Source organism: Homalodisca vitripennis, chromosome 3 (assembly GCF_021130785.1).
Source record: "Homalodisca vitripennis isolate AUS2020 chromosome 3, UT_GWSS_2.1, whole genome shotgun sequence".
Classification (NCBI taxonomy): Eukaryota; Metazoa; Arthropoda; class Insecta; order Hemiptera; family Cicadellidae; genus Homalodisca; species Homalodisca vitripennis.
This window is the reverse complement of record NC_060209.1, coordinates 53,530,173-53,542,255: the sequence shown is the minus strand read 5'-3', so window position 1 is coordinate 53,542,255 and position 12,083 is coordinate 53,530,173.

Genomic DNA, 12,083 nt, shown 5'->3' with positions numbered 1-12,083 from the left:
CTCTTTTGTACGTTAATAGTCCGTTTAAAAATGACAAATCTTATTAGAAAGTAAAAAGATGGTGTTATAAAATGAGCTAGTTATTTAAAAAAATAACGACCCACAAGAGATCTGGGAAATATGGTTGCGCAATCAACGAAGAACCTTACACAACCTTTATCTATTGTATTAAGCGCGTGTATTTCCAAAATAATAATGAGTCACGAATCGCGTTGAATAAAATGATTCTCCTTATCTTATACTGAGGCAGGGTAATCAATAAATCTCGAACAGTCATGTACAGTTTTATGATTACTTCATCCGCACATGTATTTAAGTTTGGTATTTTATAATACCAGAATTGTAGGCTTATTTATTGGCAGTTACTATTCTCCTCGGTACTAATAATGCCTTTGTAGAGAAGTTGGTACATACCCCAAAGCGTTATTGGAGCAGTGTCAACTCCAGTACCTCACACCTATTTTGAAGAGTTATTGGCAAAAAAAGAATCTGAAAATATAACTTATGTTCCCAAATGAGAACATCAAAAACAATACATTAATTTATTTTAATGAATCTCATTTTACTTGATTCCGTCATATCATCGATACAACCTCTATATCTCCTCGTCGAGGAAATTAGTGATAACATTTAATTAAAATTTACTGCAAAATGTGAGACGAATTATTGCGATTTACCCAGTTAAATCAAAATGATGTCATTATCCCAAGACATTCTGAGTTTTCAATAATAAGTAGATATAAAATATCCACCTTCATTTACACTAACAATTTTGTTGCTCTCAGAACTAGGGTAATGCGTAACAGAAGTCAATATTCTCCTTCAAAACTCATATTTATTCATTTCCAGACGTGAAAAGGCGATCGTAACTTTATTTAGGAGCTGCTTCCTGAAAGACAAATGACTTCATTTCTGTCAGAGACTGCCTTGACAATGCCAGTTATAAATGAGACTTCACAGCTATATGGTGTGACGGAGTGAGTTTATTTGTGTTTTAGCTCTGCTCATTTCCTTGAGCAATATATTACAACGAAAAGTGTTCATAGTCTATAAGCTTATAATAGATTGTTCAACGCATTGTTTTCAACAAACTACAATAAGCTAGTCGAGTGCCAGCTAATGCTGAGGGAGATCAAAAGGGATCTAAGATTATCTATTATGCACTATCATAAAGCCTATAATCTCATTGATAACCTTGTAAAGGAATGTTTTATTGCATTGCAGACACATTTTCACCGATTGTTGCAGATTTCTTAATGACTATTGACCGGTTCTCAAATTATCCATATCGGTTATCCGCAACAATGGCAGTTAAGTGACAACCAGCTTGAGGTTTGAGGTTTGTAAATTATTTCTTACTTTTCTTAATTTTATTGCGCTCAGTTTGTCCTGATGGAATGAAAAATCACCTTTTCATTTAATAATGTTACAATAGTTTTACTAATGTACTTCTTCTTAAAGTTTTTAAAAATTAATGTATTATTATACTATTAAACGTTTAAATATTGCAAGCAACTTTTGAATTAACTTAACTTTGAATTAAATAATAATAATATATTACATCTGAATTCATAATTGAATGCAAAAACTAGTACTTGTAATAGACTAAATGTATTTGATAACTTTAATTGAAGCTGTTTTAGAACACCATGTAATTGTTAATTATAAAGCGTGTGCCTTTAATGGCAGTCTCGTTAACCAAGAGACTAAGGCAAAGGTGTAGAACCGTTGTCTGTTGTTTCAATGGTTTACCAATTAGTGGTAAATTGTTTTTTTTTTATTTAAAACATTACGTAAAATTAATTATAATTCTACATTATTTTGCACTGTACGGATTGAGATTCTCAATAACGTGAACTCGAAAATTGGATTAAAAACTATATTTTTGTCATAAATATTTGTTATTTGAATCTATCATTCTCAATGCCATAACCGTCCGTGATCATATTCTTTCGGATTTTTAAACGTACTTAAAAAGTACTATCTTGGGAAACGGTTATCGTTCGTTGTTAGCTATGGGCCAGTTGCACTGCTTTGTGATCTGCAGACTCGTCTTGGTATTTTTTATATTATTAATAAGTACTATCTTTAGCAACGGTTTCACTCGTATGAATATGTGCACTGCATTATGCTGCCGTAAGAGCTTACAGGAGTCATGCGTGATCAACACATCTGCTCAAAAATAAATACACATTAGCGTAGATTATATTTTCGGTTTGCCTTACGAAACTTATCAATGGTACAGCAATAATTAAAAAAGCAAAACCAAAGTAATGGTTTCTAAACTCTCTTTCCATGCAGAAAATGATCAGCTATTCAAACTTTATTTATTATTTATTCACTGAATAAATATAAAAATTACTTCGAGAGAATGAGGTATGCGTGTTTAATTTTCTATTACCTGTGCATTCTTCTATAATTTAGAGACTTATTATGGGTTTCATCGTACAAGAGATATTCCTTGAAAATGTCAACTGTTCTGTGATTTTGGAGGCAAAACAGTTTGTTTCAAATATGAGCGACGTTATAGAATATTCATTGTACTATGTTACCATACTACACTAGTAGTTAAAATCCTTATCGTTGACCAGTCATACAAGTGAGTGGTTAAGTGGTTATCAGGTTCATTAAAAAAAGTTTATATAGATACCTAAAAAAAAGACGCACATTGCCATGACCGCTAATATTATATAAGGATTTTGTAATCAAAACACAAAGGGTTATTACTGTCAGTGTACCATAATCATACAGATAAGTTATTTCAATTTTGAAACAACTTCATTTATGAATTTTTCAATTTAATTTCAACTAAAATGTGGCCACGAATAAGCATTACCGGTTCAGAACCAAAACTCTGCTAATCATGCTATCCCAAAGTTGGTAAAAATTCAAATTTGGATGATTAGGATGCCTTTATAAATATTTTAAATTAAAAGGCTTCGTAGTTAAGACTTTGTTGCACATAAAAAATAGCGATATTAAATGTAAAATAATATAATATTAAATATTTAATTTAAAATACAAAATTGATATGTAATGTTCAATACAAAAGAAAGGTGAAAAAGAGTAAATTCTACTGATATAAATAAATCGTATTATTTGTCATAACCGATGTTATTGATGTACAACAGCGATTCAGCCATTAGTGGGAATTGGACTTAATCCAATAAGCGATATCATTGTTAGATATATCGATTTAGGGCACTCTACAAACGCTCTCGAGAGCCAATACCTAGTTCTCAGCCCACTCAAAACCAGACTTACTCAGTCCAACTAAGGTCAACTAACAGAATACAGCACATTGTAGCAGTAAATCTGCTGTAAGTTTACTATTGAGCGATATACCTATTTGATATATCGATTCAGCAAACCCTTCAAACATTCTCGACAACCAAAGCCTAGTTCTCAGTCCACTCAAGGCTAGACATACTCAATCCACCTAAGCCCATCGAAGACAATACAGCACATCCTAGCGCACTGCATGTATCTGCATTACATATAAAACAGAGGGACATCGGAGTTGTTTTTAAATTTTAGTTTTTAAGATATTTTAATACAGACATCTGTTACTATAAGACATTTATTTTCTCTAGAATGCTTTACAAAACTAAGTAATTTCCTTTCCTTGTGTCAAAGAAACTAATTCTACCCATTGTGGAAACTAAAAGAAGGAACATATTAATTTTTAACGCATTATAGAAAAGTATATACTCGAACATTGCGAGTAAATATTAAACTGAGTTTTCGTTATATTATTAACATTTCAATTATACACAGTAGCAAAGTACATTCAGGAATTAGGTTCATTTAATTGATGAATGGAACCTAAACACGATTTAATCTGTTTTTTTAAACTTGTAAAAAGGAGTGTTAAAGCTCTTTACAGCTGGTGCAAATTTGTCTAATTATTTTGCGTAATTAATTTATATGCGAAAACCTCCTATGCGTACATTTTCAAACTCTATTAGATTAATTATGGGGCTAACAAGGAATAGTAAGGGGGTTCTGAATTTTGATACTGCCGCAAGTATTTGTTTCATAGATTGTTATTTTTAACAGTGCTTATAAAGTTATATAATTATAATACAATCAAAGAACAAAACCAAACGAGGAGTTTTACATAGTACTGTAAAAATTTATGCAAATTAACCATGGTAAATAATTAAAACCAAATGAATAAACTGACACTTGGATAACAAGGCACTGCTCCTTTCTAACTCCTTATTATACATATAACCAACTTCAATAGCTAACAGCTTTGAGGTGCATCTCTAGCAATGAAATACCATAGCTGTAGTTGAGCGGGAAATAAATATAAAATAACCTTTCTTCGGTCTTTAATGTAAGATATTAGGATATTTGCCTGTCAGATTGTAAAGAGTATATTGCTTTTAATTATGAGTTTTTTCTTTTGAGTAAGACTTGAAACCGTTAACAGTTATGCAAAACATTCTTGAAGCATTTCCAATATGTCAGAATAGAGATTCTCCTTTAAAATATATCGGAATGAATGTAAATGAAGCAATTAGTAAAAGCCTCGAATAGGATATAATATACATTTTTATAGCAAACGTACAGTTGAACGAGTCACAATACGGCATGCTGCGTGTAAGACTTGCATACTTAGAGGGTTCATGAAGACTTACATCACTAAACTGAGTCAGGGACTGCGAGGATTTATATAATGGTTCGCCTCCACTGATGTTTCAAATGCATTTCCTGCTTACCTGCCTCACTGAAGTTTATCTCACTACGAGCACTAAGTAAATGTTCAAGTGGGAGCTCAACCAAACATTTGTAAAATCTTAGACAAGGTGATACTAACAAGTTGTATTTATTTAATTACGCGTATCTTCGGACGACTCGTGTCTACTGTTAGTGCGACGGTCATTTGACCAAACTGTATTCGATTTGTGTTTAAGGATTTCCGTGTTGTACATTTTTTATTTAATTTAAAAAAATCATAATCGCTAGAGTAACAAACAGCGTTAGAAACTGATAGCGTTGATTAGGTGGAGCAACGTGGTCACACCTATTTTTATCTCAACGTATTAAAAGGATAACCTCTATAATATTAATGTGCAAAGCTAAATTACTAATCTTAAGTAGATATATTTCTGTAAAAAATAATTATCGGATATCAGAATTCGTTTATGACCTACACTATACGTATGAACCTAACATGAACTCTTAGTCTATACAAGAAACAGTAAAGTTACTTGATTCAGTTAGTATTTTGCCTTTTGTAGCGAAGATTATTGTATTCCGTTACTATCTGGGAAACTCATATAAATAAGCACGTTTAACGCACTATTAAATTTTTAAATGCCATAACTCGATATCACTTGAAATTTGATACTAATATTATTAACCTTTCTGGCACTTTAGGTGAAATAGCATTGAATACATTTTACAGTTGATAGTGTATGTACATTTCAATGTGCAGCTACAAATTCAGGTTATGTTAGAGTATATAAGAACAGATATGCGAGCTTTGAAAAATATTTATCAAACTTATTATAATTACATATTAGATGTACAAAATAATATAATAATGTTCGTTATACTAATTTAAATAATATAATTATTGAAATCAAACTGTGATATAATATTTTTAAGTGACTTTTATAGAAATTGTATGGTTGTTTTAATCATATATTTGATACCTTGCAAGACAGTAGGAAAACAAGAGGCTCTGTTTACAACGTTACACATAAAATTTAACGATCTGCATATTGTTTTCATACTTATTGCAAGTGAATCATTAGACAGTGCCAATCACTATTAATGCAAATGGTCAGTTAGTTACTATCTGCAATATGGATGAATGAGTTATTGAGAGTATCATATAGGCAGTGAGATATGAAATTCAGCTATCAAAGCTCCATAAAAACGGACTGTAATGTCTATATTGGCTTATTAGCCGCTAGAATAGATCTTAGATAAGATTTAATTACATAAATTGACAATGATTATATTAATGATTTTTTTGAGTATTATTAAATATGGGTTCTAATTTTCTAGTAAAGCGAAAAATCTTCAGTATCTCTTTGAAACCGGTATTAACCTTGTAACTGGTATATTTAAATAAAGTATTATACAAATATAAAAATTTAATAAGGATATCCGAGTTATCGGAGAATCTTTTGGTATTATTTTGACTCTCGAACCTTTCATATTCTAAACCTGAGATAATTGTTTGGATTAGAGAATCTTAAGTCTGAAAAGTAAAGTTCCTTTTTTAAATATTTCAAGAAATCTAAAACAATCTTACTATGTGCGAACACGAATTAAGAAACAGGTTTTGGACTAAAATATTTCTCTTCTAAAACATTTGCACTGTGCGGCTTTGGCACTAATAAATTCACTGCTTCGTACATTGAGTTTATCGTTACCACTGTAACGTTAGTTATTTATGAAAAACATCTTGCAATGATGTAAACTTTAATATAAGTTAGATATGATTAAAATAAAGAAAACACTAATAATTAAATTATTATACTATGTAATTTGAGAGTAATAGAATATATTCAGTATTGTAACATCGTGTGGAAATACTCAACAACGTTTATACTGCAGCTGCTTTTCTATGGATCTTCTTTTTCCGAAGACAGGATGTCGATCGATACTCTGATAATTTAATCTGTGACCAATTTAACTTTTTCAATTAGCCTTACAAGCAGCAGCCTTTAGTGAATCTGGTTTCCATTCAGCTTACATGATTAAAAATGTCAATGATTCTGTTCTAGATAAATTTATCTATGGCTTGACCTTGATTTAATTCTATGTTTATTAGTAAACTTTATTATATTCATGTAACCATCATGAATTATTATGAATGATTTATTGTCATACATAATCGGTTATGTGCAAGGTTAAAATAACAAAAGATCAAACTGTAATAGTTTATAATAATTATCATACATGAAGTAATTATATACATAAACTTAACACATAGACGTAAATACTGTATAATGTACCTAAGGTAATAGATATTTTTTTAATAGGTAGAGCGAGTACTTTTCGTGAATAATTTGTTTTAAACTATTTATAATGCATACTGTATAAATAATGTAATTTATTGTTTTTGGTAAACTATGATTTCAGTCATAAAAAATCAAAGCAGGTATTATTAGATAGATAAACAATTAGATAGATAGATAATACAATTTAATTAAGAAATCATTTTGTAATTTTAAACCTTACAATAAAAGAAATGTTAAATTTTAAGCCGTATAAGATGAATAAGCCACACACAGATAAACACCAAAGTGAAATGTTTTATTCTCAATCACGTAGAACTGTGAATGCTAATCTAACTTTTTTCTTAATTTAGAAAGAATATTGTATACTATCCCTATTGTAATGATTTTCAAAAATGTTGCAATTTGCTCATCAGGTTTCACTTGATTTTCTAAGTTTTTAATTGCATTTATTCGAAAGATAAAACTGATTTGGTTTTTACCAAACAAGACACTTTCTACCATTCAATCGTGTTTCAGGTTATAAATTCTGATAATTCTATTAAAATTGTAAAACATAATTTTAAATCACCTCAATTTTGGAAAATTATAATTTTATTCCATCAATTACACCATAGTATTGATGTTTAGTTATCGTAGTAAAGTATATACGAGTATATAATAAATACAAAACAAATACTTATAAATCTAACACGTCTAAAGAGGAATTTATAAAATTGTTTTATAGTATGTTGAATTCTGATAAACATTAAAATGTAACTATACATTATTTGAGCGAAGAAATTTTCATTACTTAGACATAATACCTACTTTGACTACATTATTACACTAAATAACTCTCTCTGTTAATTTTAATTATTTTTCTTCCTACTAAATCCACAATAAATTCCTGAACAGTTATATTTAATTAATCTGTAGATTGGAAATATTGAAATTAGGGGTATTATTAGTCATTTCGATACAAATAGTACAATAAATTGAATCTGCCCATGGCGATGGATTACGTATTGATTGAAAATTCCGTTATTAATGTAACTGAAAACAAAATTTCTCTACAATTTCCTTAGGAAAATTTCCTTTTAATTAGTCTCTTGTTTTAAAAAATGTTACAGTAGTATCGAAATGAATCGTCTATTCAAAGTATTGAGTTAAAATGCATAATAAGTTCACTGTTTAACACAAAGCCTGTCCTGCACAAACGAATTTAGTGAAATAAATTTGTATTATACCGTCGCAATCTTCTATGACATCTTCCCTGAAGACGGTAAAGAAATAAAACATTTGTTTGATCCTTTCACGATGAATCATACACTTTTAAAGTACAGTAGTTGTTTAGGCAATTTTGTAACTAACATCTAAATGTATTACATCTTATGTAGATGTATTTTTTAAAATATACATGTAAAAGAAATTTGCACTAGTTATATCGCGTTTATTGGTTGAAAAAGTGTGTGATTCAAATGTGTAGCCGTCTTTTACATTCATCATCCATTGTATTGAATGTCAAAATGTTAAGCTTCTAAAGCGAGAATAACATTTTTTACCGATAAATATTTTATCCATGGGTGATCAAAAATGAAAACTGTAACAATAAATCAAACTCGTCGATTTGTTTGCACCAGGTTTGGTGCTATCTACAACTCTATAGAAAGGTGGGGTTATTTATGTTATACTCTTTAACAACCCCATACAATACAACTTTACATTCCACAGAATTCTTCGCTTATACACATAGTATTATACATACTGATATACATAGTATAATATGATAGCATCTGGCATAAAACAACATGTACTCCATCCATGTTACTAATTTAGTAACAATTTTAAATATGAAAACTATGACGAAGTAGTTTTATAAATTAGTTGCCGCAACAGGCTGATTAAATTAAGAAGTTAAAACATTTAAAATGTGATTATTTATTTTAACTTAGGGATTGTATTCAGTAAAACATTTACTACTCGGTAATTATTTGTCGTAGCGAAATAAACTCAACATAAATGTTTTTTATAGAAAATTAACCTTTATTTAATGTTTATAATAAATACTTCATAACGAAATCTTGTAGGATACTGAAGACCTTCCAAAAATGTGTTTGAAACTATTCACCAGTTTTAAACCTATGTGCAGTTTTGCTAAAAGGATAGTTATTAACTTAAATTTATTATTTAGACTTTCATTACTGAAGTTAATAAAAATGATTTTTCTATGTTGAAATAGCTTTGAAACAAGGTTCACCACTGAAGATACATTAACTCAGGGTACTATGAGACAGCATGTCTAAGTAATGTGATCTGTCGGGATAACAAAGAATGCGGACCCTTTTGTACGTGCCTGTGTTACATATGTCACTTTCAGGAAAATTAACATTTACATTTAGGTCCCGAAAAACTAAGAACACAAATTGTATAAGTTAAGAAGGCTATTTGCATTCAATGATAACAACTTCTAGAATACGTAGTTCATCGTGGCACATACTTTATTTTCATATGACATAGACAGTCACACTTAGGTGGTTATTTAGAATAGAAGACGTATTTTGTTGGAATTTAACATTTGGAAGGAGTTAGTAAAGTAGTTAATGTAGAAAGTTTTCTTAATATAGAACTGTCATTATTGCATAAATGTGGTATGAATAATTAGTTTATTTTGAGATAAAAAGTACGTAACGAATGCAGTCTTATGTTTGAAAGTAGCATGACGTTCTAATGCTATTGTTTGTTTAATAAAAACAGACATTACACTTTGCGACAGACTTAAAAAGTTTGGGATGGTTGAGTTATGGTTATACTAGTAGGGGTCTTAGGGAAGGTGTGAATAAAAATTAAATACTACTTTTATTTAACATATGATCGATTTTAATATTTAACAAAATGCAATAATTGCTGGGGTAAAAGTAAGGGACTTCCCTACTCCCTATACATTTATAATTTGTAAATGTGTTATATTTATTTGATATACCCAAGTTTAATGTATAAATAAACTGAGCATTTTATATAACTGATCATTATACTCACTAAATTTCTTGAATAGCAAAATTCCTTTTATTAATAAGAACTAATTTACAAAGTATATGGGTTAAATATTAGGTGATTTTTTAATTCTAATCCCACAATGATCTTGCTCGGTGTACTAATAATATTTGGCGGAATCGTTAAACAAGGATATTGTTCTTTGCTCTCCACCTTCTACAGTGACTGAAGTCTGTGACCTGTGTAAAGAGTTACTGAAATATGTAACTACAACTGACTCGAATTTCATTTACAATCTGTGCATCAATTTATAGATTGCAGATAGAATTAGAGTTACTAACTGAACAGATACAGACTTCAGTCATTGAAAAGTGGAGAACAAGGCACAAAAAACCTTTTTGAACGTCTTTATTTTTTTTAATAGATGAAATTATGAATGTGACAACATTAAAAAGATGCCAACATTCCTTATCACCGACGCCCTTAATTGGCCCTCAATAATGGAATCACAGGAAAAAAGAAATTAATTAATAGCATTAGTTTTTTTAATGCTAGGAATTTTGTGAGCATTGTTCTCGTTTTATTCTTCATTAGCTATTTTTGCATTCCCTTGGTCTTTATTAAATCAACAATATTGTCTTTTGACTACATATGTAGTTTTGAAATTGTGATATGGGTTATGTAAGTATTTAAATATAGTATATTCACAGTAATCCACAATCAATCACATTTGATCACGTAACTCTTTATGATAGTAAACAAAATTATGCACACATTTTAAATCAAATGATTATGTTGGAAGGAGTGTTTAACCTTTATTGTAACTAGTTATAATAGTCGTCTTGCAGATATAAAGCGCTGTATTTCCGTACCAGTCCTACCTTCGTGGACACTTTCTTGAGGAATTACATATTTAATTTAACTATGTTTCAATAAATCTAGTTATATTCTAAAATATATTTGAATATATTTTCTTTCATAATTATTTATGAATTTAATGTTAGTTTTCTTGTGTAATAAATGTTACTATTGGCATCTTCGTTCTTTCACTATAATGCTACTCTATTATATATTGTCTGTCTATGAAAAGTTTAAACATAGCTCCCCATGTAAAATAGTTGAAGACTGATATAAAAGACTAATATGTGATTTCATTAAAAGCAGTATAGAAAATTTTGTTTTGAATTTGGATATCCATTAAAACTTGTGTTATTACAATTTATGACTTGTCTATCTTACATTACTTTATACCTACAATATCTTTTAATATTTAACTAACTTGGTTTCTTTGTGAACTCAATAATATACACTGGTTTTGATAAGCACTTCTCTGATTCATATTTCAGTACTAATAATTCAGAAAGTCCTTGATCACCAGTCGGTTAAGCCTCAAGTTACTTTTGATCATAAAACATTAAATATCGTATTAATATCTTTTATCAGCCCTCTTAGAAGACTGGAATTTCCCAAAATGTTTTATTAATGTTTATTTGCTAAATCAATTTTGCAAATTTAAAGTGTCTCATCATAGGCAACGTACAGATAGTCCCTGCAAAAATAAAATTAAGAAGACCGCTGTTGATAGAGATCAACAGAAGAACCAATCCAGATTTCTTCTCTTGGCTTTACTAAAGTAACGTTTGTCTTAATATAACATCTGTATGCCAGTCATGCTCACAGATTGAGAAGAAGTGTACCTTTTTCACCACCACCGTGATGGTTTTATCTTCTCTGATGTGTGGAATTTAAAAAAATAAGTTTTTTCGTTTCCCAAATAACATTGTATTCGTCCATGATTGAATATATTCATAGACCACATTACCTCATCTGCATCGTGCACTTCTACTTCATGTTTATTACATCGCTTTTTGTCCTTAAGGGATATGAAGTTCTCGATTCACTTCACTGATTAAAAAGCAGCCCATATATTTTATATTAGTTGGTTAATTAGTATATAATTTTTTTTATCTTTATAACAAAGCAAATCACTACTTTTTTGTGAAACTTACTTGTTTTCAAACGTTTCTCGTCTTTTAACTAAGAAATTAATTTATTTTTCACTTGATTAGCACCCCAATCAATGTTTACATATGAGACTACCTAAATCATATAATAATTTGTTATAAT